The sequence below is a fragment of the Delphinapterus leucas genome, chromosome 9, assembly GCF_059928025.1.
Source record: "Delphinapterus leucas isolate spDelLeu-1000000601 "Yukka" chromosome 9, BTC_Dleu_Yukka2, whole genome shotgun sequence".
In the NCBI taxonomy this organism is placed as follows: Eukaryota; Metazoa; Chordata; class Mammalia; order Artiodactyla; family Monodontidae; genus Delphinapterus; species Delphinapterus leucas.
In genome coordinates, this window is record NC_143137.1 from 30,495,343 (window position 1) to 30,520,044 (window position 24,702).

The following is a 24,702-nucleotide window of genomic DNA, read 5'->3' on the forward strand; positions in this document are numbered from 1 at the left end:
TAGAACAAATTGCTTACATTTCTAGTCTCAATAGCTCTGACATATGTGTTTAGCTTATCTCATATGAAATTATCTAATGATTGGTTCAAATAGCGTGATTACACAAAACTGCAAGATTAAGGATCAAAGCACATTTCTATTTGTTAACCAGAAACAAGTAGACTGACAGATATTTCTCCAATAAAGATGGATTTATTTGTGATCAGCAGAGAATTGCAATTTGGAGTCTGCAACCATTGCAAGCCACATGCAAGTTCCCCTACAGGCAAGGGAAGGAGAGCACTTTTACAGAGAGGCAAAGGAAGTTGGGAGGGCTATAGTAAACAGAGTCATGGCTTAGAACTTGCCAGGAAAGAAGAGTCTTTCTTATTCTTGTTGGGCTCTGCTATCATCTCTTGGTGTGAGAGCTTCCCTTTCTAGTCTCCCAACTCTATTTAATTGAGGTTTCTGTTTATTAATTTTGTACATATTATGTATTATTCAGTGTGTTATTTTTCCTTCAATGTAATTAAAACCAATACTGACCCTTGTGGTAAAAAACATGAGCTGTTATTAATATCTCTAACTGGATGCCAATATTGAATGCATTTAATTCAATAGTGAATATTCATGTAATTCATAAACACTTCTGATTAATAAAATAAAGTTAGAGTGTAACAACTTTGCTGAGTGATGCCTCTACCATGCTGAGAGAATAACAATGATTAGTTGTGAAATAGCCATGACTGAAAGGCACCTGGCCTTTATAATGAATATTGGCCTGAGAAACCTAATTTTGAAATTTGTGAAGGTAAAGTATGATGGACAAAAGGCCTAGAATTTTAGATGACTGCCCCTTGAAAAACTGGGATTATAAGTACTTATCCATCCAGGCAATAATACACTCCTTGGGTTAATTGGGACACACAATCAGGTAAGAATTCAATATTATTGCATGAGGTGAATATTAAAGTGTTCTGGTTATAGAAAATCCTTAAAGTTTCAAATCATTACAGGTAAAAAATGACTTCCTCCATCCAATCAGAAAGGTGTCTGAAAATTGCAAAATTTAGGGTAGTTGTTTTCATAGTATAAAACATAAGAAAATTGGGAGTGGCAGATATTAACTAGGATCTGGGATTTGACCATGTAACCAGACATGTCACATCTCCAAATTTTCCCTTGTTCCCTGTCATGATACCTGGTGAGTTTGTCCCACGAGGATCAACCGTTCTTGACATTTTGGAGTACGCTGTGAATTTTAAATTTAAAGTACGCTATGAATTTGATCTGATTTTGAGTAAGTTTTAAAAATTCCCTGTTTCTTCACTAAATTGGAAAATAATTTGTTGTAGTTTATATTAGTCTGTTTTATTCTTCTGTTCACAACAACTCTGTTTATCAAACCTAGAGCAGTAGAAGCAACTCTTATTTTTACCCAATACAAACCTATTTCATTTTATCTACTGATGAAGCACTATGAAGGAAAACTTTTAAAATATTTTTTCCAAAAAAACTGAATACAGTTTCAGTAGATCTCAAATAGCACTCAACCAGGGTCATGCCTGGGATTTTTCTGTTAATATATTGTTGGCAATAATAGAAAGGCTGTTTGACCAGCTACTCAGAGGAGGAATTATCTGGTGTTTGAATCTTATCAAAGTCTTCTAAGTTTAGTACTGGTCTTCAGGTTTGTCAAATTTAGAATATCAGCTTCATCCATTCATCTAAAGGCACTGAACTCATGCTTAATTTAACTAACTTATAAGGAGAAAATCAATGTGTTAATTTGTAGTTTATATATGAAAACATGTAGCTATTTCTAATTTTTCCCAGTGGATAGGTTATGGAAGAATCTAAATTAGAAGATCTGTGAGCATAATTTTTAGCCAAAAAAAAAAGATTATTTATGAGAGCATAATAAACTGTCTTTTTCAAAACTAGGAATATTTTGGTTTAGATAACTGGCATCTCCCTACACTACTGGGGATACTTTGCTGTACTAATATACCATCAGTCTGTGCCAGGATATAGCCATGCCGCAAATTAATTGATTCCATTTATTTTTAAATATTTAACACTGCCATCTTTAGTGGAATTTTGGAGAATCCCCATAGTCTTTTGAGAAAGTACAAGGATACCCTGGTAATATGGCCCCCTCCATAGGCTTTTTCTACAGTTACCTAATATTCTTCTTATGCTCATTCTTACTGAATTTGCTTCATCAGGCAACATTTAGTAATGAATTAAAATTTTAACTTGTGTTCTATTTGGTCTTTGTTAGTTCTGTTTATTAATTACCCCCAAATACCTCCATTCTGCCGATCTTTCATTGGTCTCATTAAGAAACTCCTAGAATATTTGTCACAAGCTTCATTTCACAGTAAAAGAACCAGAATCCTTTACCTCTTGTTTTCATTCTCTATTTTTATTTCCAAAATGATCGTCATTCTTTTAACCACATGATATAATATGCCAACTAAATTCAAGTTCAAAGGAATTCCTTCTCATCTCCAAAATTAGGTAGAAAAGAATAACTAACAATCATAAAAAACATAGAGATATTTATTTAGAAAATAAAAAATTGATGCTTATAAAATATAAAAGTTTATGAAGCAAAACATAAAGGTCTGGATCTCATATCAAACTCTCTCAATACCTATATGCTTGAGGTAATGGCATTGAATCTTTCCTTTGTATTATTATAAATTTTGTATACATATAGAGCATATCTATGACTATTGATTTTTAAAGTACATACAAAATAATCATTCTATACAGAGTTAAATGACTCTTTTCCATTTAATCATGAGTAACTGACATTTTCACATTAATATGTATAAATCTACTTTATTTTTTAAACAGTTATTTAGTATTCTATTATATAGGAGTAACATATTATATAGGAGTAACAGTTGCCTTTGAATCAGTTCCTTCACAGATTGCTTTATTTTTAATTTTGTAAACAATGCTGTGATAAGCAATCTTGAGCATATATCTATTGGACTTGTGTAAATTTATCTTCAGGGCACATTTTTTCAAGATAAACTGATGAGATAAAGAATATGCATGTAACTTACAAAGGCTATTTGTCAAATCACCCTCAAAATAAACTGTTCTTATCCATTCCAACCACATACCATACCAGAGGCCTGTTATCTCATATATTCTTTAATACTTATTATTTTAGAATTCAGATAGGCAAAAAGTGGCACAAAATGGTTTTTAATCATATCTCACTAAAAGATAAGCCATTAGCACACAGGGCCAATATGTCTTCCTCCCTCCCTTTCTTTTTACTTTCCTCCTTCTTCTTTTCCTTTTTCTTCATTATCATATTCCTTTTTTAATCATATATATGTGTGTATATATATACACATATATATATAGCTCAGCATATTACTTAATAAGCATAATTCATGATATTTGGGTTTGATTTTATAATTTTAATCATAAAAGCTATTTATTTTAAAAATCAGATAAATTCACAGTAATAGAGGTGTGTTCATTAAATTCTTCTTTGGACTTATCATATAAAATATAATATTAAATATAAAAATAGGATTTGGAAAAGTAAAAATAATGCAGATATGTTATCAGATATTTATTCAATCTTTTGAGGTAAGAATCTTAAATTGGTTTTCTTTCTTACCACATCACATGGTACACTACCTATATTTATAGAATTTACATTTTCCTCAGGGATTCTCTGACATAGGGAAAGGGATATCTGTGCATAAAGGATTAGAATTGTCCATGCCTTCTTTATATGTTTATTTGAGATGTGTCTCTATCTAAGAACATCTATGGAGTAAGAATTTATACAGAGCACTATTTTGTTATTATGATGGCTATTTTGTGCATGTGTAAGATTTGGCTAAAAAATAAATAAGTTATTTAAAAAATCATGATAAATTAAGTTGATGTTTGGATTTATTAAAATTATACTCTGAAGTCTGAAGAGGTGTAATCGGGTCCTAATGTTTTAAATAATCTCTGGTCAGATTAAGCAACAGATCAAGGTGGGCAGTTTGGTTCCCTCATGAGGTTAATTTATTCAGTACTTTAAGGGAAAATGTTTATAAATATACTATTTCAATGCCTAATCAAATGTGATTATTTACATGACAGATAAATACACTCTTTCCACTTGGCAGAAGCAATAGTAGGAAGTACAATAAATATGCATACTGGGATTTCAAAGATTGTTTTCTTCTCCAGAGCCAATATAGCATATAATAATTATATAACACTTCTATATTGCTTAGTGGAGTGTTAGAATTAATGCATTAGTGCTTCCTCTAACAGGGAATGTGAGCCAGCAATTGAGCCATGCACCTAAGTAATCATTCTTCGTTTAAATTTGCAGTCACCTCAGCAATTGACTAGTCATTAGAGAGACTGCTAATCCCTTAAATGGAAAGGATGTCTGAATCCAATCCCTCTCAGTAAACAGGTTTGCATCACTGAGCCAATTCCAGGAAGCCTTACAAAAGGTTTAATATTGCATGAACTTGCTCAAAGATACATTAAAATAAACTTTCCTTGTCCTTCAATAGAAATAATTTGTTTAACGTTATGTTTACTTTTTAAATGTTAGCAAATCTTTCAGAAAAGCAGGTCATCTGAAAATTCTATAGAACTATGTATTTTGTTCTGGCTATCAGAGGTAGGAAATCTACATTACACAAAGAGCAAGATGTTAAGGAAAATGATTCTTAATTTGGACATCTATTTTTTTTTTAATAAATGTATTTATTTTTGGCTGCTTTGGGTCTTTTGTTGCTGCACACGGGCTCTCTAGCTGTGGTGAGGGGGGGTTACACTTCGTTGCAGTGCGCGGGCTTCTCATTGCGGTGGCTTCTCTTGCTGCGGAGCATGGGCTCTAGGCACGTGGCCTCAGTAGTTGTGGCTCACGGGCTTAACTGCTCTGCGGCATGTGGGATCTTCCCGGACCAGGACTTGAACCCGTGTCCCCTGTACTGGCAGGCAGATTCTTAACCACTGAGACACCAGGGAAGTCCCAGGACATCTATTTCATATATCAATTAATTACTTCAACTTTTTCTGCCTTTAATAAACATTATGTGGGTGTGATGAATTTTTCATTATTGTCATTGTGGTGATGCTTTCATAGTGTATACATATGTCATAAATTTATCAAGTTGTATTTTTTAAATAAGTGTACTTTATTAAATGTCTCAATCAAGATGTAAAAATGTGCATACTAATATTTGTTTTGTTTTGCTTTTGGCTTGTTTTTAAGCAGCAAAATAATTTTCTTAAAAATCCTATAGAAACCTTGATGTTTAAACACATATTTACATAAAATGTAAAGACTGAAGCAGGGATACCTGTGTAACTTTTTCCATTCCCTTTGCTTATGCTCCCTGAGACAGCTCTAATGAAGCCAGGGTCCTTCAGACCCAGTGTAGAATCCTGATATATTATGTTACTGTGTTCATGAGGGACAAAAAGCACAACCATTTTTGTAGAAATATTTACAATAATATACACTTAAAAATAAAAGTTTTGATATGTGAAAGCCTAAACTCCAACTCTGGCCAAACAGTTACTTGTAAAATCCACCTTATTATAGTCCCTAATGTGTGACTTATACAATTCTCAGCATGTTATATGAATAATCCATAAATTCCATAAGAACTCTGTAAGACATGACTTTTATTTATAGATGAGAAGCCAAAGGTTTTGAGAGGTTATGTGATTTGTGATTTGCCCAGTCATATAGGTAGTAAATGATAAAGCCAGGATTCAATCCCTATCTGTCTCCTCCAAATTCTATTGTCCTATGACTAGTATACATATGATGATATTCTAACTTTCAAAGACACCATGATAACGACTCATAGAACATGAGTTAAAAGAAACATTAAAAATAACTGTCATTAAATCTCTTTAAAAAATAAAATGGAGAGAGACAAAATGACTGTTCTGATAGAGCTATCTTGAGTTCACTCCACTCAATCTACCGATTGTTCAAAAAAAAAAAAAATCTGTCTGCTAAGACCCTGCAGATAGATATAAAAAGTATAAAAGTGTATGAATTAGAAGCCCCTTAATTAAGTTTTGTTTGTTTATTTACATTTTTGTTTGTCTAGTCTTCAGTAGAGTTAATTTCCTGAAACAGGGATATTAGACTGGAAAGTTTCAATTTTCTTTTCTGTTCTCAGTTTTTTCTCTTATCCTCTAGATGATCATTGCTCCTTCCGCTGCTACTGCTAAATTAAGTTTGATAGAAGCCAATTGTTTTAGCTGATGACAACAGAGCAATGGCTACAAAAGATTTTTGGAAAATTAAGTTGAATCTATGATTCCTTACTAAATGATTAAGTGGACTAACAAGATAAAAATGTTTTTAGATTTTCAATGACTCGGAAAGTTTATTAGCTTCCAGTATTCCTGAAAGAATATACTGAGTTTACATAATAGTCTGTTCAAAACTTCAATTCACTTAATGCAAAAATTTGCATCATATAGACATTCTCTAATGTCTCTATTAGTGCTTATCCTTACTCATATTTCACTCTACATTTTCTCTATCACATTAAATAGAGCTAAATAATACAGAAAAACCCATTTACACACAAGTATACACACAAGTATATGCACTCTCTCACACACACAGTTGGCTCTCTAACAAATATGTGTCAATACTGCTTCTCTGTAGTATTTTAAGTTGTTATTGCATACTGGATCTTTGGTATTGATTAATCCACTGGGGCAAATGTATTTTTGAAGTAGAAAAACTGAACTATTCAGAACAGGTTCATATGTATTTTACCCAAAGCTAAAGATCATTCTCCATTCCTTTTTCCACCTTGACCAACTCAGTATAGAAATTCAGCCTTTAAACAAAGATATGGAGCAATATAAATAACAAAGAGGAGTTTTTACAGAGTACATGCTGGCATCTCAAAATATTGATCTCAAAAAGTAAATGGAACAACACATTGATCTAGGAAGAACGGAAAGCAGGTAAAAGCCAGAGAATGGGCAAGATATTAGTCCTCACAAATAGTAGGGCACGTCTTGCAGAGAGAATCGAAGGAAGACTGAAAATGTGAAAGTGTAGAGCTTTTAAAGTGAAACTGGGGGAATTTTGACCAAATAATCTCACTTTAAAAGTATAAGGTAAAGCCAAGGTACAGAGAATAAAGTTTTGAGGAAAGTCCTAAGTCTTAAAAAAGAAAAACACTAGTCGTGCTTAATTCTAGTTTGTGTCTAACTAGAGAGGATTTGAGAAAATTAGCTAATTTCACTAGGTCAGTTTTCTTATACATTCATTAAAAAGCTGGTCATTCTAGTGGCTGCCATCTTCTACCACCCACAGGACTGGCCCTGAATCCAACCTCCAGAGTTTATCTTAGGCAGAATCCACTGGATCAAACAACTTATAAGGTTTTTTTCAATTCTAAATCACCAGTGGGTTTCCCAAGATAAGCTCCATTAGAACATTATTAAATCAAGGAGTATCTCAGGCCACTTTGATAACAACAGAATTTAATAAGTCAACTTAAAAAAAAGGATTGAAAGTATACTGTGGCTCTCATCCTGGATACATTATCTTGAGTGGCACCACCATCCACCCAATCACCAAGTTCACAAACCTTGCAATCATTCTAATCCCTTTCTTTTCTCTGTTTCCTCTTTACCATTACCACTAAACACATGTAATCTGTGTCCAAGTCCTGATAATTCTACCCATATACATCTCAAATATGCCCTTCTCCCAATCCAAAAAGCTAATGTTTGATTCTCCCTACCTCCAGTCTCACAATCTACTTCATTCTCTGCGTTACTAAAAGAGTGAGATCTTCCTAAAAGTCAAATTGGACCTCATAAACACTGGCATGAAACTTTCCAGTATTCCCCACTTATTTATTTATTTATTTACAGTACGCGGGCCTCTCACTGTTGTGGCCTCTTCCGCCGCGGAGCACAGGCTCCGGACGCGCAAGCTCAGCGGCCATGTGTCACGGGCCCAGCCTCTCCGCGGCATGTGGGATCTTCCCGGACCGGGGCACGAACCCGTGTCCCCTGCATTGGCAGGCGGACTCTCAACCGCTGCGCCACCAGGGAAGCCCTCCTCACTTTTTGAGCCACACTGCCCAATATGGTGATGACAAATGCCATGTGACTTACTACTCTAAATGTGGCTAGTTCAAATTAAGATGATCTGTAAGTATAACATATACCACATCTAAAACACTTGGAGGGAATAAAAACTAAAATATTCCATTAATATTTTATATTTTAATTATTAATTGATTTGCTAATATTTTGGATATATTGGGTTAAACATATTAAAATATGAAACTAGTAAAATGTAAGTATTATTTTGTAACATTTTTGTTTCAGTGTGCGTGTGTGTGTGAGGTCATATAATAAAAAAATGTATTTTCCACAAGTTGCAAAAAGTTTTAAAAACACTGAAGTATACCATATAGACCTTTTTATAACCCAGCCCCTGCATGTACTTTTATCTTAAAATCCTTAAATTTCAGCCATAGTTTACTTTCCTGAATAAACCATATTCCCTGAACAATTCTACATAGAAACATTAGACATACTAAATAGTTTTTTCTTATGTGTCCCAGTCAACTGGCAAAATCTTACTCATTTTTAATACCTAGTTAAAATACCATCTCATCGGTGAGCCTTTCCAGACACTCCCCCTCCCACAACTCCTTCATCTTTCCCTCCCACTGCTGTTTTGAGCTAGACTACATATAGATCTCCAATAGTTGGAAATAGGTGATAGCAAGATAGTCTCTAAAAACTTGAAAGGTATTAGTCAAATGGCCTCTTTGACCTAATTCCGCCACAGAGATATTTACTAGCAAGTAGAAACCAAACCTCAAGCAACCTATTCTGTGCGTTTAGGGAATCTTGGCTTTGGGTGTTTTTAAAACACTTTTCTTGAAAGATTAGCAAAGGCAAATGGACTATATTTCAGGGGCAGGTTTTGGAAACCCAGACTCTTTGTACCATGTCCTTTAACAATCAAGACTGGATATTGATGCCGGAACATATCAGACATATACAAGGCTGACCAGATTTTTAGGCCCATTAATGCTGGGGGAAGGTGAGGGTGTCTCTAAAATATGTAAGCCAGTTAACATGTATTGAATTTACTAACTTCTTCAGAAAGCCAATTTCTAATTTTCATTAGCTAACAAGTTATTAATACAACCAATGAGAATTTAATTGTAGTAAAGTTACTGGTGTGGATTAACATGAGAATAACTGAAGTCTTTCTGATTAAATTAATCTGGACTGTGAATTCTTGACTAGGGCAACCATTTTTAAGCAGTAAATAAAATTACTGTGTACATAATATCATAATCTCTGTGGCTAAATTATTTTTGAATTAATTGAATACAACATAAAACCAGAAAGTATGGTTATAGTCAATGTGGCTTAACGTTTGGAAGTCAATTATGATATGTTTTAAAATTCATTCAGTACGCAGGTACCAATAGGTATGAAAGTCAAAACATGGGAGCACTCAATTAGTATATACATCAATAACCTCCAAATATATATGACTTAAAGATCACAAAGAAGCATTTTTCTGACAGTTCTTCATACTATTAAAACCCATGATCTACCTCCAGGAAAATTATATTGTTCCTCTTCTATGATTCCCAGATATTATGTTTATTCAATGATTGGCACTTATTGAAAAATGAAATAATATTAGAATATCATACTTCCTCCTCAGTTTTCATTAAATTTTCAATAGTATACATGTTATAATACCAAGATGAGTGTGAGGTGAACATCTCACCCTTATGAAAAGCAACAAAGTTTTCCAGAGCCTCTTCCATGCCTCATGGACCTCAAGGTAATATCAGAGATTTAAGGAGTCAGATAGAGTTAAAGCAGAGCAATTGGTAAATAATTTTATTTGGAGAGGGTTGTCATCCTAATTAGAGTCCCTACACTGCTTTCTGTGAGAGAAGAAGGTAAGTCCTCAAATTCTAAACCAGGTGAAACTTATCAAAGGAGCAGGGAGTCACTCAAAGAGCTTGAAAAATGTTCTTTGTCCTTGGAATACACCAAAGTTAGAAGCCTGACTCATTACTGTGAAAATCAAAGCAGACAGAAAACAGGGTACTCATAAAGCACAAAGGCGAGGCTGACCACTTGCTTTTGAAGTAAAGCCAGAGAGTGAAGGCTGTTGCTCTGTTGCAATTGGTTTGTCAGGGCAAGGGGTGGATGAAAGCTTCCTGTGGATACAAGAGAGCAATCCCTGTGGGGTCAGCCATCACATGCCCTGCTCAATAGGGTCATGGTGGTGGTGAGGGGAGGGTAAGGAGAACTCAGCATAAGAGCCAAGAAATATAACACTCAATGTCCAGGGGCGATGGAAAGAGCCGACAAAGGCCACCCGAAGTAAATATTCTTCTGCCTGGGTTAAAGAAATTGTTGGAGAAAAAGCACCACAAGAAATTTTTGAAGGACACAGGGATGGCGAGTGAGAGTTTATTTGTCCCACAAGCCAGAACCATTTGAGGAGGCAGTTTTAACTATCGGCATGTTCTGGGAGCAGTAAAGTAGGCAGCCATACATTGTTGTATCTCCTAGCATTACCAAACAGCACATCATCAAAACAACAATTTTGTTTAGTGCCTGAAACAAATTATGAGACAAAATTGAAAGCAATTAATATTCACGTATTACAAGAATTCTCCTAATTCTTAAATATAGTTTATTGTTATTAAAATGTTAAATTATTAAAATAAAATGCGAAATATCCCAGGGTAAAACTTTACTATAATTTAATTATTTCTTTGAATTTTATTTTTCTTTAATAAAAAAACCCCTGTTTTTCATTCTTACATATACATCACTGTGTTTTCACTGAATATTTGCTTTGAATAATTTCCAAGAAAGAGAGCTACTGTGTTACAGTAGAGCCACAGTAGTGTTTTTCATCTTTTTTTCCTCTCAAAACTTTGCATAGTAACCAGAGGTTAAAAGAACTTTTCCTAAATGTTATTCTGCTGATTTATAAAATCGTTCACCTTGTTAACATTATATTTAAAATTTTCAACACCATTAGAAGTTGTTTATGGTTTCTACATCATAAACACAGTAAACCTCAGTCTTTTCTTAGAAAATTTGTATCACCTATGGTATCTAAGATTTAAAGTTTGTTCACTAGTGATAATGAAATATCTCTTAACATTTTTCTTTGGCATTATCATTTTTAAAAATATGATACTTTCATATATCTGGTAACAGAATACAATTATTCCCAAAGTGTTTATAATATTTAGCTTTGAACAGATTATAAATCCCTGGACACATTAAAAATTGCATTTTAAATTCTATAAAAAGATTGAAAATTCTATCTCCTAGCTGTGTGATAGATAAATGTACACATAACTCAATGAACACATTTCAAATTCTGAATAAGGCTTTGGCTCATGAATCACTTTAATAAAGTAGCATTAATGTACTAAGGTTAAGCCTATTTTTTCTGGCTTACATCACCAATAATTCAACAACCATATACATATTTATATTTTTTGTTCTTCTTGGTCTATTCAATCGTTAATTTTCTAGTATTTTCCTGTTAGTTTTAATGGCAAAAATGGAGGTGTGCTCCTCAGGTCTCCTATCAAAAAAATCTGCCCTGAGTTGTGTAGCTGGCAGAGATCCTACTGCTGTTGTAGCTTTGGTAACCACCACAGCACTCATATTGAGTTATGTCCTCCCCAGACTTTCCAAATAATGAGTAAGAGTTAAGTACTATATCTGGGACATTCCTACCCAAACAGAACTCCTTTAATGGGCATTCCTTTCTCTGGAGTTCCCCATAGCCTGGCTGAAACTTTCTTAGAGCAGCACCACAAACTAAGCCTCATTCTATTCAATTTTATTCTCTTCCAACTCTGCATTCATTAGTGTCATACATGCATCATGGTTGCTTACTGAAAAATGATTACTTCTCAATGTCAGAAATAAATTTTAGATATTTTGGCCCCATGCTTTGGTACTGATGTAAACAACTAAAACCCTAGTACCTATTTATTTTTAGCTCTATTTGTTCCTCAAATTACTTCAAGTTGTAAAATCTCAATGTGATTGCAATGTCATGGGTATTATAACGTTAAGCAGAGACTGTAATATTTGGTCATCGTGTCAATATGATGATTACAAATCACACCTGTGCACTAAAATAAACCTCTTATATAGCCTTAATATATGTATAGATGTTTGTGTGAGTGTGTGTATGCATGCACATGTACACAAAGTATGGCCTTTGTATATAGATGAATGTGCTTGATACAAAATTTTAATATCCACTTCACAAATATTATACAAATTAAACAAATGAGATGTGAAAACTTTATCTTTATTCTGGCTGTGCCATCTATGCCATCTTTGATAGTCTTATTAAGAAAAAGTGATACTTTAAAGTCATGTTATACAGATGGCCAATAGGCACATGAAAAGATGCTCAACATTGCTAATTATTAGAGAACTGCAAATCAAAACTACAATGATGTACCACTTCACACTGGTTAGAGTGGCCATTATTAAAATGTCTACAAGTAACAAATGCTGGAGAGGGTGTGGAGTAAAGGAAACCTTCCTATACTGTTGGGGAGAATGTAAATTGGTGCAGCCACTATGGAGAACAGTATGAAGGTGCCTTAAAAAACTAAAAACACAGTTACCATATGATCCAGCAATCCCACTCATGGGCATATATCTAGAGAAAACTATAATTTGAAAAGATACATGTACCCCAATGTTCAAAACAGCACTATTTTACAATAGCCAAGATATGGAAGCATTCTAAATGTCCATAGACAGATGAATGGATAAAGAAGATGTGGTATATACACACATGGAACACTACTCTGCCATAAAAAAGAATGAAATAATGCCATTTGCAACATGGATGAACCTAGAGGTTATCATACTAAGTGAAGTAAGTCAGAAAGAGAAAGACAAATACCATATGATGTCACTTATATGTGGAATCTAAACTATGACACAAAGGAACTTATATACCAAACAGAAACAGACTCACAGACATAGGAAACAAACTTATAGTTACCAAAGGGGAAAGAGGGCAGGGGAGGGATAAATTAGGAGCTTGGAATTAGCAGATACAAGCTACTATATATAAAATAGATAAACAACAAGGTCCTACTGTGTAGCACAGGGAACTATATTCAATATCCTGTAATAAACCATAATGGAAAAGAATATGAAAAAATGTATATATATATATGTAATATATATGTATAACTTAATCACCTTGCTATGCACCAGAAACTAACACAACATTGTAAATCAACTATACTTCAATAAAAAAATAAAGTCATGTTAATGGAAAAAGTTGATACCTGGTTTCATTGAAAAAGAAATATTTTATTTTATATCCCCATGATTTTACCTATAGGTTTAGTATTACCATTAAAATCAACAATTTTATTGTTAACCTTCCTATATCTATTATATTTTATTTAACACCATTTAAATTGGTAATAGCAAAATCTGGGTTAGGAGCATGAACTTTGAGATAAATCCTCTAGTATTCCAGCTTCCAAAATAAGCACAGTGTCATGCTAGAAATATTTGAGGACACTTGTTAACTGAAAGATAACCACAGGACAATGAAACAAAAGCTCTTGACTAGATTGACTCAATTACACACTCTCACACATATACTATGACCTAGCAGAAGATCAGAGTTAAAATCAATCAAATAAGAAAACAAACAAAAACAAATACCATAGACAAAATCAATGAAACCCAAACTTAGTTCTTAGAGAAGATTAGAAACATTAAACTGATTAAGGAAAACAGAAAGAAGATACAAATTGCAATATCAGAAATTAAAAGGTAGAGAGGACTTCTACACCTCCTATTGATATTAAAAGAAAAATAAAGAAATATGGCACCACAAAACATGGAATACTTAGACATATATTTAACAAAATATGTGTAATATCAGTATGAAAAAATGTATAAACCACTGATGAAAAGAATCAAAGAAAAACCTACATAAATGAAGAGATACATCCTTCCTGTGGATAAAATTCTCAAGAAAAATGCCAGTTTTCCCCAAATGAATTCATCAATTTCACTCAGTCCCAATCAAAATCCCAGAGGCTTTTTTTTTCTTTGTACAATGCAAATTGATTCCAAACTTTATATGGAAAGGGAGTTTTGTCAATATAATTTTGTTTGTAAGTTTGTCAATGTAATTTTGAAATAGAAGAAAACATTTAGAGGATTGTCATTATTAATTTCAAGGCTTGCCATAAGCTACCGTAAACAGATAATGGGATATTGACAAAAGGAAGAGCACAACAATCAATGGAAGAGAAATTACAGCCCACAAAGATACCCTTACATATACTGTCAGTTGATTTCCAGAGAATTTGTGAAATAAATTGCATGGAGAAAATACCACCTTTTCCAGAAATTCTACTGGAACATCTTGACAACATATTAAAAAAAGTGATATATGGCAAATTCCTCACATCACACAAAAAATTAACACAAAATGGATTATAAACCGAGGTATGAACATAAAACTATACATCTTTTCTAAGAAAATATAGAAAAAATATTTGACCTTGGCTAAGGCAAAGATTTCTTAGAAAGAACTCAAAAAGCAAAAATCACTCAATCAAAACAGCAAAAGAAAAAACAAATTTTAAAAAATGAGAATGGTTTAAGGGACCTCTGGGACAACATCAAGCGTACTAACATTTGCATTATAGGGGTCCCAGAAGGAGAAGAAAGAGAGAAAGAAGTAGAAAATGTATTAGATGAAATTATAGCTGAAAAATTCCTAAACGTGAAGGAAACAGATATTCAGGTACAGGAAGCACAGAGAATTTGAAACAAGAGAGCCACACCAAGACATATTATAACTTAAAATGGCATAAGTTACAGAGAGGATTCTAAATGCATCAAAGAAGTCACATACAAGGGAACCCCAATAAGGCTATGAGCTGATTTCTCAGCAGAAACTTTTCACACCAGAAGGGAGTTCAATGATATATTTAACATGGTGAAAGGAAAAAACATACAGCCTAGGATACTCTACCCTGGAAGGTTATCATTCAGAATTGAAGTAGAGAGCTTCTTAGACAAGCAACAACTAAGAGTTCATCAATACTAAACTATACTTACAAGAAGTGTTATAGGGTCTTCTTTAAATGAAAGAGAAAAGGCTATAAGAAATAGGAAACTATAGGAAGGAAAAATCCTACAGGTAAAGGCAAATATATAGTAAATGCTGTGAATTAACCATTTAAATTACCTTGTATAAAGGTTAAAAGACAAAGATTGTAAGATCAACTATAACTAAAATAAATAAAGTGATAGACATGAAGATGTAAAATATGACATCACAAACACAAAATATGAGGGAAAAGTAAAAAAGTGTAGAGCTTATAGAATGTGTTTGAACTTAAATGACTATCGGTTTTAAACAAGTAGATATAGTTATAGGTCAACATATATGAACTTCATGGTTACCACAAATCAAAAACCTACAATAGATACACAAAATTAGAGAGAAAGGAATACAAACATAAAACCAAAGAAAATCATGAAATCGCAAGGGAAAAGACTAAAAGAAGAGAAAACAACAGAGAAGAACTGTAAAGACAACCAGAAGACAATAATTACATAGTTATCATAATCACATTAAATATCAATGGAATAATGCTCTAATCAAAGGACAGAGTGGCTGATTGGATTATAAAAAATGACCTATCTATATGCTGCCTACAGTAGAATAATTTCACAGCTAAAGACACACAGACTAAAAGTGAGGGATGGAAAAAGATATTCCACACAAATGGAAACAGAAAGAAAGCTGGAGTAGGAATACTCATATCAGATAAAGTAGACTTTAAAACAAAGTCTATTATAAAGGACAAAGGAGGGCATTATATAATGATGAAGGGATTAATACAAGAAGGGGATATAATGTTTGTAAACATAAATGTACCTAATATAGGAACACAAATATATAAAGCAAACATTAACAGACATAAAGGGAAAAACTGATAATAATACAAACATAGTAGAGAAATTTTACACCCCACTTACATCAATGAACAGATCATCCAGACAGAAAATCAGTAAGGAAAGAGTGGCCTTAAATGACACATTTGAGCAGCTGGACTTAATAGGTATCTACAGGACATTCCATCCTATAGCACAGCTGTCCCCAAACTTTTTGGCACCAGGGACCGTTTCTGTGGAAGACAATTTTTCCACGTATGGGGGTGTGGAGGGAGATGGTCAGATGGTAATGCAAGCAATGGGAGTGATGGGAGCGGCAGATGAAGCTTTGCTTGCTTGCCCACCGCTCACCTCCTGCTGTGAGCCCTGGTTCCTAACAGGCCATGGACAGGTACCGATCCAAGGCCTGGGGGTTGGGGATCCCTGCTATAGCAGAATACACATTCTTTTCCTTTTTCAAGTGCCCATGGAACATTTTCCAGGATAGATCACATGCTAGATCACAAAACAAGTCTCAATAAATTTAAGAGGATGGAAATTATATCAAGCATCTTTACCAACCACAACAGTGCAGAAATCAATTACAGGAAGAAAAATGGAAAAAAATATAAACACATAGAGACTGGGCTTCCCTGGTGGCACAGTTGTTGAGAGTCCACCTGCTGTTGCAGGGGACACGGGTTCGTGCCCCGGTCTGGGAAGATCCCACATGCCACGGAGCGGCTGGGCCCGTGAGCCATGGCTGCTGAGCCTGCGCGTCCAGAGTCTGTGCTCCGCAACGGGAGAGGCCACAGCAGTGAGAGGCCCACGTACTGCAAAAAAACAAAAAAAAAAACAAACAAAAAAACCACATAGAGACTGTAAAATGAGCTACTAAAAAATCAATGGGTTAACAAAGAAATCAGGAAATACCTTGTGACAAATGAAAATAAAAACACAACTCTCCAAAATGTATGGAAGGCAGCAAAGGCAGTTCTGTGAAGGAAGTTTATAGTGATACAGATCTACCTCAGGAAACCAGAAAAATCTCAAATAAACAACCTAGCCTACCATCTAAAGGAATTAGAAAAAGAAGAGGAAACAAAGCCCAAAGTCAGCAGAAGGAAGGAAATAATAAAGATTAGAGAGGAGACAAATAACATAGAGACCAGAAAAACAAAAGGAAAAAAGTCAGTGAAACCAAGGGCTGATTTTTTGAAAATATAAACAAAATTTATATGCTTTTAGCCAGGTTCATTAAGAGAAATAAGAGAGTGGACCCAAATAAGCAAACTAAGAAATGAAAGAGAAGAAATTACAACTGACATCACAGAAACACAATGAGAGAATACTATGAACATGTATATGTAAACAAATTGTACAGCCTTAGAACTTGACAAATTCCTAGAAATATACTATTTTCCAAGACTGAATCAGGATGAAATATATAACTGAACAGACCAATTATTAGTATTGAAATCAAATCAATAAATCAAAAAGCTACCAACAAACAGATGTCAAGGATTGGATGGCTTCACAGGGGAATTGTACCAAGCACATAAAGAAGAGTTAATACCTGTCCTTCTCAAACTATTGCAAAAAATTGAAGAGAAGGGAAAAAAGAAATAATTGTGTCATATTAAAAATCATAATGTCTTGCTCTTAGTGGCATATAAATTAGTGGTGAATCATAGATTCAGTGAAATACTACACTCAAAGTAAATGTCACAGTAAAGGACAGCCACATACTTAAAAACGTAATGTAGTGTTATGAATTTTGCAATTAGAATATGCTTAATTTGTTAAGTAGTAATTACTTGGTTTATATGCAAAGCTACTCTTGATATGTCTGATCCTGTATCCTTTTAGTGCTGTACTCAAATCATGTCAAAAGGGGCAATTTATTTCAAGTGTATTTCATATAGTTAGTATTGTTTTATATAATCTGCTTACCCAAGTAAAATCATTAATCTCTTTATATTACTCATAAGTCTCTATTAATAGGCCACAGACTTAAATAGGTGAATTAGAACACAAAATATTTATTTTGTATGGGAGTGATACTTCAAATGTGTGTGAGGGGAGACTGGAGTCTAGAAATTCCTTATTTTGCTTCTGATCCAAAAGTCCATTTGAGTTTGGCTAGACAAAACATCTACTTAAATTAAATTTTAATTGAACCCTGTTTACCCTGCAAACAGAAAACATTTGATTCTACGGAGTTTTATTCTTTCTATGTTGTTCATTATCCTGGCCCAGTGTCCACAGAGAGTGAAATCATCCCGAGGCTACTTCTGCTTCTTCCTTGGAAAAAATAAGAGGCCTACTGGAGTTGTAAATGTTGCAGCAGGGAAAATGAACATGGGTAAGTAGTCTTAGGTGCAAACTGGTGTTGGCACTACATGTGGTAAAGCACATTAAAGAATATTAAAAAGGCCCTCCTTTTCAACTATTTTCAGATTGTTGCCTAGGAAATCCTGACTGATTTCAATCTCCCTGCAGGAACCTGAATATGACATTAGGAATTCAAAACAGTAAGAAATTTGTCCGGCTTTACAGTCAGTTTTAGGAATCATTAACTACATAAAGTTCAAATGCACCTAGAAGGTGAGATTTAATTGTTCAAAAATGGAGTCTGATGGTCAATAATTACCTAAGGCTGATAAGTTGGTATAATGTGTTGGATAAACACATTAATGGAAAAAGGTTTCAAGTCTAAGAGGCAATCCCAGATGTCACTCACAAGTAGTGCTCTATGAATTAGGGTGTCTTTCTCAAAAGTCTAAATTGTCTTCAAGGCTTCCTGTTATAGGTAAATGTTTTCTTAGATCATTGCTTATAGCAAGGACAATCACTGCTTTGAGAGCATCCATACATAAGACAATGTTTGGAATATGTGTTTACTCTTGTATAACTCCAGAAGATACCAGTGACTTCTTCCATTCTCCCATCCTGTAGAATATCTCTCTGCTTATGACTGGGTTTCTGGGTATCTTTCCTACACCCAAGCTGAAGGTACAGCCCTGTTCCTGTCCCTCATCAACTTTATTTTATGCAAAAATCCTAGAATGACTCAGGTGTCTGTCATTCCCATTAGCTTCCTTTTCACTTCAGAAGCATATACCTCCTTGTCTGCTAGCATCCAACATCCTTCTCGTTCCTGCTGTGTTCTCACTGCTAGCTTAGCATTGAGCCAGATTCAACAAATAATTTCTCGAATATGATCTCATCTTTTTGGTTTCTTCTCAGAGACTAATATTTATGTTCTGCCATTGTTTCAGCTACCACCCCACTTGAGGATTTTTTTTCTTTTTTTTTCATTCTGTGTTGCTTATATTGTATGGAAAAGTTAATTTCAAATCGACATTAAACTAAGCTGAATACAAAGTCTTAGTAAAGGAGGCCCCGGTGGTCTCATTTACAAAAACATGGCCATTGCTCTTTGCACCTAAAATTACAGGAAGGGAACTTCAAACAGCTTCACGTTTACATGCTTCAGCGTGAGAGCATAGGAAAAGACTGACATCCACTGTCAGATGTTCTTCAGTCACTTTAGCATCAAATCTCTTCAAGAGATCATTCTTTAGCAAAAAATTACTTCCACAAATTCTCTATCCTCTGGCTTTGGCTTAGGTTTTACATTTTCAGCATCATCTCCATTAACAGTTATTGCCACAATGTATGTGGTACTGCTGACAAACTTGGATCCATACTTATAGCTAAAGAACATTCAGTAACGTCACCTTCATTGCCAGTTTCTTCCTCAAGTTCCCAAAGAGCAGCTGCTTCTGGGCTTTCATTACTGACTGTGAGACCTGTGGGGAATTCTAGGCTGTAGCTTCCCATTGGCGGTCAGAACTGTTTCACCAGAACGATACATTCATAATAAAGAGTTCTTTGCAGCACTGGGATAACTACCACACCATCAGCCAACTATCCTTCCCAGTTATGTGTTTCAAAGTTTCCCAAGTTCTAGTTTTACCAGTAGGATCCATGTACATTGTTTCTTCAAGCTCGACTGATTTTCCTTGTTAATGATTCCTATAGGTCTCAAGGGGTTCAAACCAGAAACAGAACAGAACATTGTTCAGTATATTTTCACAGCAATTCAAAAGTTTTTGCAAAACTCCCTCTGGAAATCTTCAGGGAAAATCATACTTTGCTACTGTTTTCTGGCAACTTTCTATATTCTCAGAATAATCCTCAAAGCCATTTTGGGTTGGTCCTAATGGCCCATGAATCTGGCAACACTGGGAGTCATGCCACTCTGATAGCTGGACCTCATGTCTGTGGACAAGAGAGTCCATCAGTTTTAATTGTGGTAGGCAGATTTCCTGAAGTGACATTCACTGTGAAACTCATTCTGCATATTTTTAGTTCTCATTTAGAGCATAATATGTCTTAGTATCCCCTGTCTTATTTTCCCTTTTTGTTACTTATCTACGTGCAAACATCTAGTATTTTCATGACTCCTATCTTTATATCCCTTATATTTCTCTATTCTCTTCATTTCCCCTACATTTTCTCCCATATCAAGTACTACAAAACTTTTCCCTATTGAGTCCATGTAATTTCCCCTCAGTAGCTGGTTAATCTTGTACACCTTCCTGGTCAAGGCACCGCCTTCTCTCACCTGAATTATTAAAACAGTCTCCTAATTAGCCTTTCTGAGTTTTGTCCTTCTTCCCCTACAATCTACTTGTAACAAGGCAGCTGGTGTGATAATAAATAAATAGTGTCTTTCATTTGTTGAAATGTCTCTAATACACTGGCTTCCAGTGTCTCAAAGAGATAAAGACAAATGGCTTAAAACGGCCACCAATGTCTACCATGTTCTGAGCCTTTCCACCAATGTCTACCATGTTCTGAGCCTTTCTTTCTTATAGCTCCTTGACTTTATCTTCTACCATTTCTCTCCTCCTTTGAAATATTTCACACTCCCTGAATTCAGTGCTATAAGTATTACATAAAATAATTGTATTTTCCTGTAAAAAATATATATTTCCATTTACAATAATAATGCAGACCTTTAATCAAATTTAGTGGACCTTTTCCTTTTAATAAATAACTGAAAATAAAAAAAATGTAGCTTCAGAAAAATATTTTTTTGAGATCAGACATCTGTTTATGATTGTGTATAGTCCTTTAAAGAGTATATTTAGGTTTCTATTACTGAAACTTAAATTATATTTGAGCAAACTGTGTGCTGCAAGTGACTTTTTGGCATAAATATTATATGTTAGCCCACATTTCCAGGCCTTTTTTGAAAACATATGTAAAAATTGCCAATAAATTACAATCCCATGGGATTTAAAAATTTCTTCAGAAAATAATTTTCAAGAAAAGGGAGGAAATGATTTTTAGCAAAAAAAATTTATTGAGGGTCTTGGATAGAACTATCTCATTTAATTATTATAATAAATAAAGCACGTGAGTATTTTAACCCCATTTCCAAGGAAACTGAGTCCCAGAAAGGCAGCGTAGTTCTTTTGATGACATATAGCAACTATGCGTCAGAACTGGGATGTAAATTCATTTCCTTCTAACTGTAAATATTCTACTTCCTGCTGTGTCACATCATGGTTTCTTAAACAATAGTTACTACCTTTGATATAATGACCACAAATTTGTATTTACTAGTATTAAAATCTTTACATATCTGCTAACATTTAAATCGAGTTTGTTAAAATAGAGGCATTTAAACGTATACCTTATGATACATCATGTAGATATTTTTTTAAGTCATCATTTTTTAAATTAATTTTTATTGGAGTCTAGTTGATTTACAATGTTGTGTTAGTTTCTGCTGTACAGCAAAGTCAATCAGTTATACATATACATATATCCACTCTTTTTTAGATTCTTTGCCATATAGGTCATTACATAGTATTGAGTAGTGTTCCCTGTGCTATACAGTAGGTTCTTATCAGTTATCTATTTTATATATAGTAGTGTGTATATGTCAATCCCAAACTCCCAATTTATCTCTCCCCTGCCTTCACCCTTGGTAACCATAAGTTTGTTTTCTACATCTGTGACTCTATTTCTGTTTTGTAAATCAATTCATTTGTACCATTTTTTTTAGATTCCACATATAAACGATATCATATATCTGTCTTTCTCTGTCTGACTTACTTCACTCAAAAAGACACATGTACCCCAATGTTCATTGCAGCACTATTTACAATAGCCAGGACATGGAAGCAACCTAAATGTCCATTGATGGATGAATGGATAAGGAAGATGTAGTACATATATACAATAGGATATTACTCAGCCATAAAAGAGAATGAAATAATGCCATCTGCAATGACGTGGATGGACCCTGAGATTGTCATACTGAATGAAGTAAGTCAGACACCAGTGTAGATATTTTAAGTGTAGTATTTTTTTCTTAAAGAAAATTTTTAGCAATTGATGGGCTAATTTAAGAGAAAAATAGTTTTTTAAGTCTAATTTATATACAGTAAAACATTCCTTTTGATGTACAGTTTTCTGAGTTTTGAAAAATGTATTCAAAAGTGTAGCATCACCACAGTTAAGATACACAACTGTTCTACCTCTCCAAAATATTACACTCTGCCTCTTTGTGTTTCAACACTTACACCCACCTCTAACTCCTAATAATCACTCATCTGTTTTTATATATTTTCTCTTCCTACAGTTTTTTTCATTTTCAAGGATGTCATATAATTGGAACCATGTTGGCTGTAGCCTTTTGAATCTGGCCTTTTCACTTAGCATAATGTACTGGAGATTCATTCATGCTGTTGCACGCTTCAACAGTTTGCTCCTTTTCATTGCTGAATAAGTATTTCATTGCATGGATTTATCACAGTTTATTTATTTACCCATTGAAGGACTTTTCCAGGTTTTGATGATAATGAATCAAGCTACTCTGAAATTTATTGAAAGATTTTGTTTGAACGTAAAGTTTCATTTCTTGGTTAAATATTTAAAATTAGATTGCTGGGTGTTATAGTAAGTGTCGGTTTCACTTTATAAGAATCTGCCAAACCATTTCTAGAGTGGTTGTACTGTAAAGGTACATTTAATATTATATTGTGACCCTATCTGTTAAATAATATAGTTTCCTAATTACTAACACTGTATTTTAATCTACTGTATTTTCATCTAGAGCTATGATCTAGAAAAATTCAACCATTCATCCTAAATATCTCCCATGTTAGTGACATTGATTTCACAGTATTCAAACTCATAAGTTAATAATGGAGACTTAGAGCTAATAACGAATTACAAGTTAGTAGTAAGTTGGAATATTTTTTTAAATTAATGTGTTCTTCAGTACTTTCCTAATTTAAATGATTAATATGTACTTCAAAAATTTAAATTAAATATAATATTAAAGTATTATAAATAAAACCTAAAACTTTCAAATAATTAGAGTAATTCTATTAAACGTGGTATTTAGAATCTTTTAAGAATAATTTTTTTTTTTTTTTTTTTAAACATCTTTATTGGGGTATAATTGCTTTACAATTGTGTGTTAGTTTCTGCTTTATAACAAAGTGAATCAGTTATACATATACATATGTTCCCATATGTCTTCCCTCTTGCGTCTCCCTCCCTCCCACTCTCCCTATCCCACCCCTCCAGGCTGTCACAAAGCACCGAGCTAATATCTCTGTGCCTTGCGGCTGCTTCCCCCTAGCTATCTACCTTACTACGTTTGTTAGTGTGTATATGTCCATGACTCTCTCTCACCCTGTCAAAGCTCACCCTTCCCCCTCCCCATATCCTCAAGTCCGTTCTCCAGTAGGTCTGCGTCTTTATTCCTGTCTTACCCCTAGGTTCTTCATGACATTTTTTTTTCCCCTTAAATTCCATATATATGCGTTAGCATACGGTATTTGTCTTTTTCTTTCTGACTTACTTCACTCTGTATGACAGACTCTAGGTCTATCCACCTCATTACAAATAGCTCAATTTCGTTTCTTTTTATGGCTGAGTAATATTCCATTGTATATATGTGCCACATCTTCTTTATCCATTCATCCGATGATGGACGCTTAGGTTGTTTCCATCTCCGGGCTATTGTAAATAGAGCTGCAATGAACATTTTGGTACATGACTCTTTTTGAGTTTTGGTTTCCTCAGGGTATATGCCCAGTAGTGGGATTGCTGGGTCATATGGTAATTCTATTTGTAGTTTTTTAAGGAACCTCCATACTGTTCTCCATAGTGGCTGAACCAATTCACATTCCCACCAGCAGTGCAAGAGTGTTCCCTTTTCTCCACACCCTCTCCAGCATTTATTGTTTCTAGATTTTTTGATGATGGCCATTCTGACTGGTGTGAGATGATATCTCATTGTAGTTTTGATTTGCATTTCTCTAATGATTAATGATGTTGAGCATTCTTTCATGTGTTTGTTGGCATTCTGTATATCTTCTTTGGAGAAATGTCTATTTAGGTCTTCTGCCCATTTTTGGATTGGGTTGTTTGTTTTTTTGTTATTGAGCTGCATGAGCTGCTTGTAAATTTTGGAGATTAAACCTTTGTCAGTTGCTTCATTTGCAAATATTTTCTCCCATTCTGAGGGTTGTCTTTTGGTCTTGATTATGGTTTCCTTTGCTGTGCAAAAGCTTTGAAGTTTCATTAGGTCCCATTTGTTTATTTTTGTTTTTATTTCCATTACTCTAGGAGGTGGGTCAGAAAGGATCTTGCTGTGATTTATGTCATAGAGTG

General features: G+C 34.2%; 1 pseudogene; it reads right to left on the reverse strand.

Moving 5' to 3' along the window:
- Positions 1-18,518: 18,518 nt before the first annotated feature.
- Positions 18,519-22,789, reverse strand: LOC149748374 (ADP-sugar pyrophosphatase pseudogene; annotated as a pseudogene).
- Between the last annotated feature and the right edge of the window lie 1,913 nt (positions 22,790-24,702).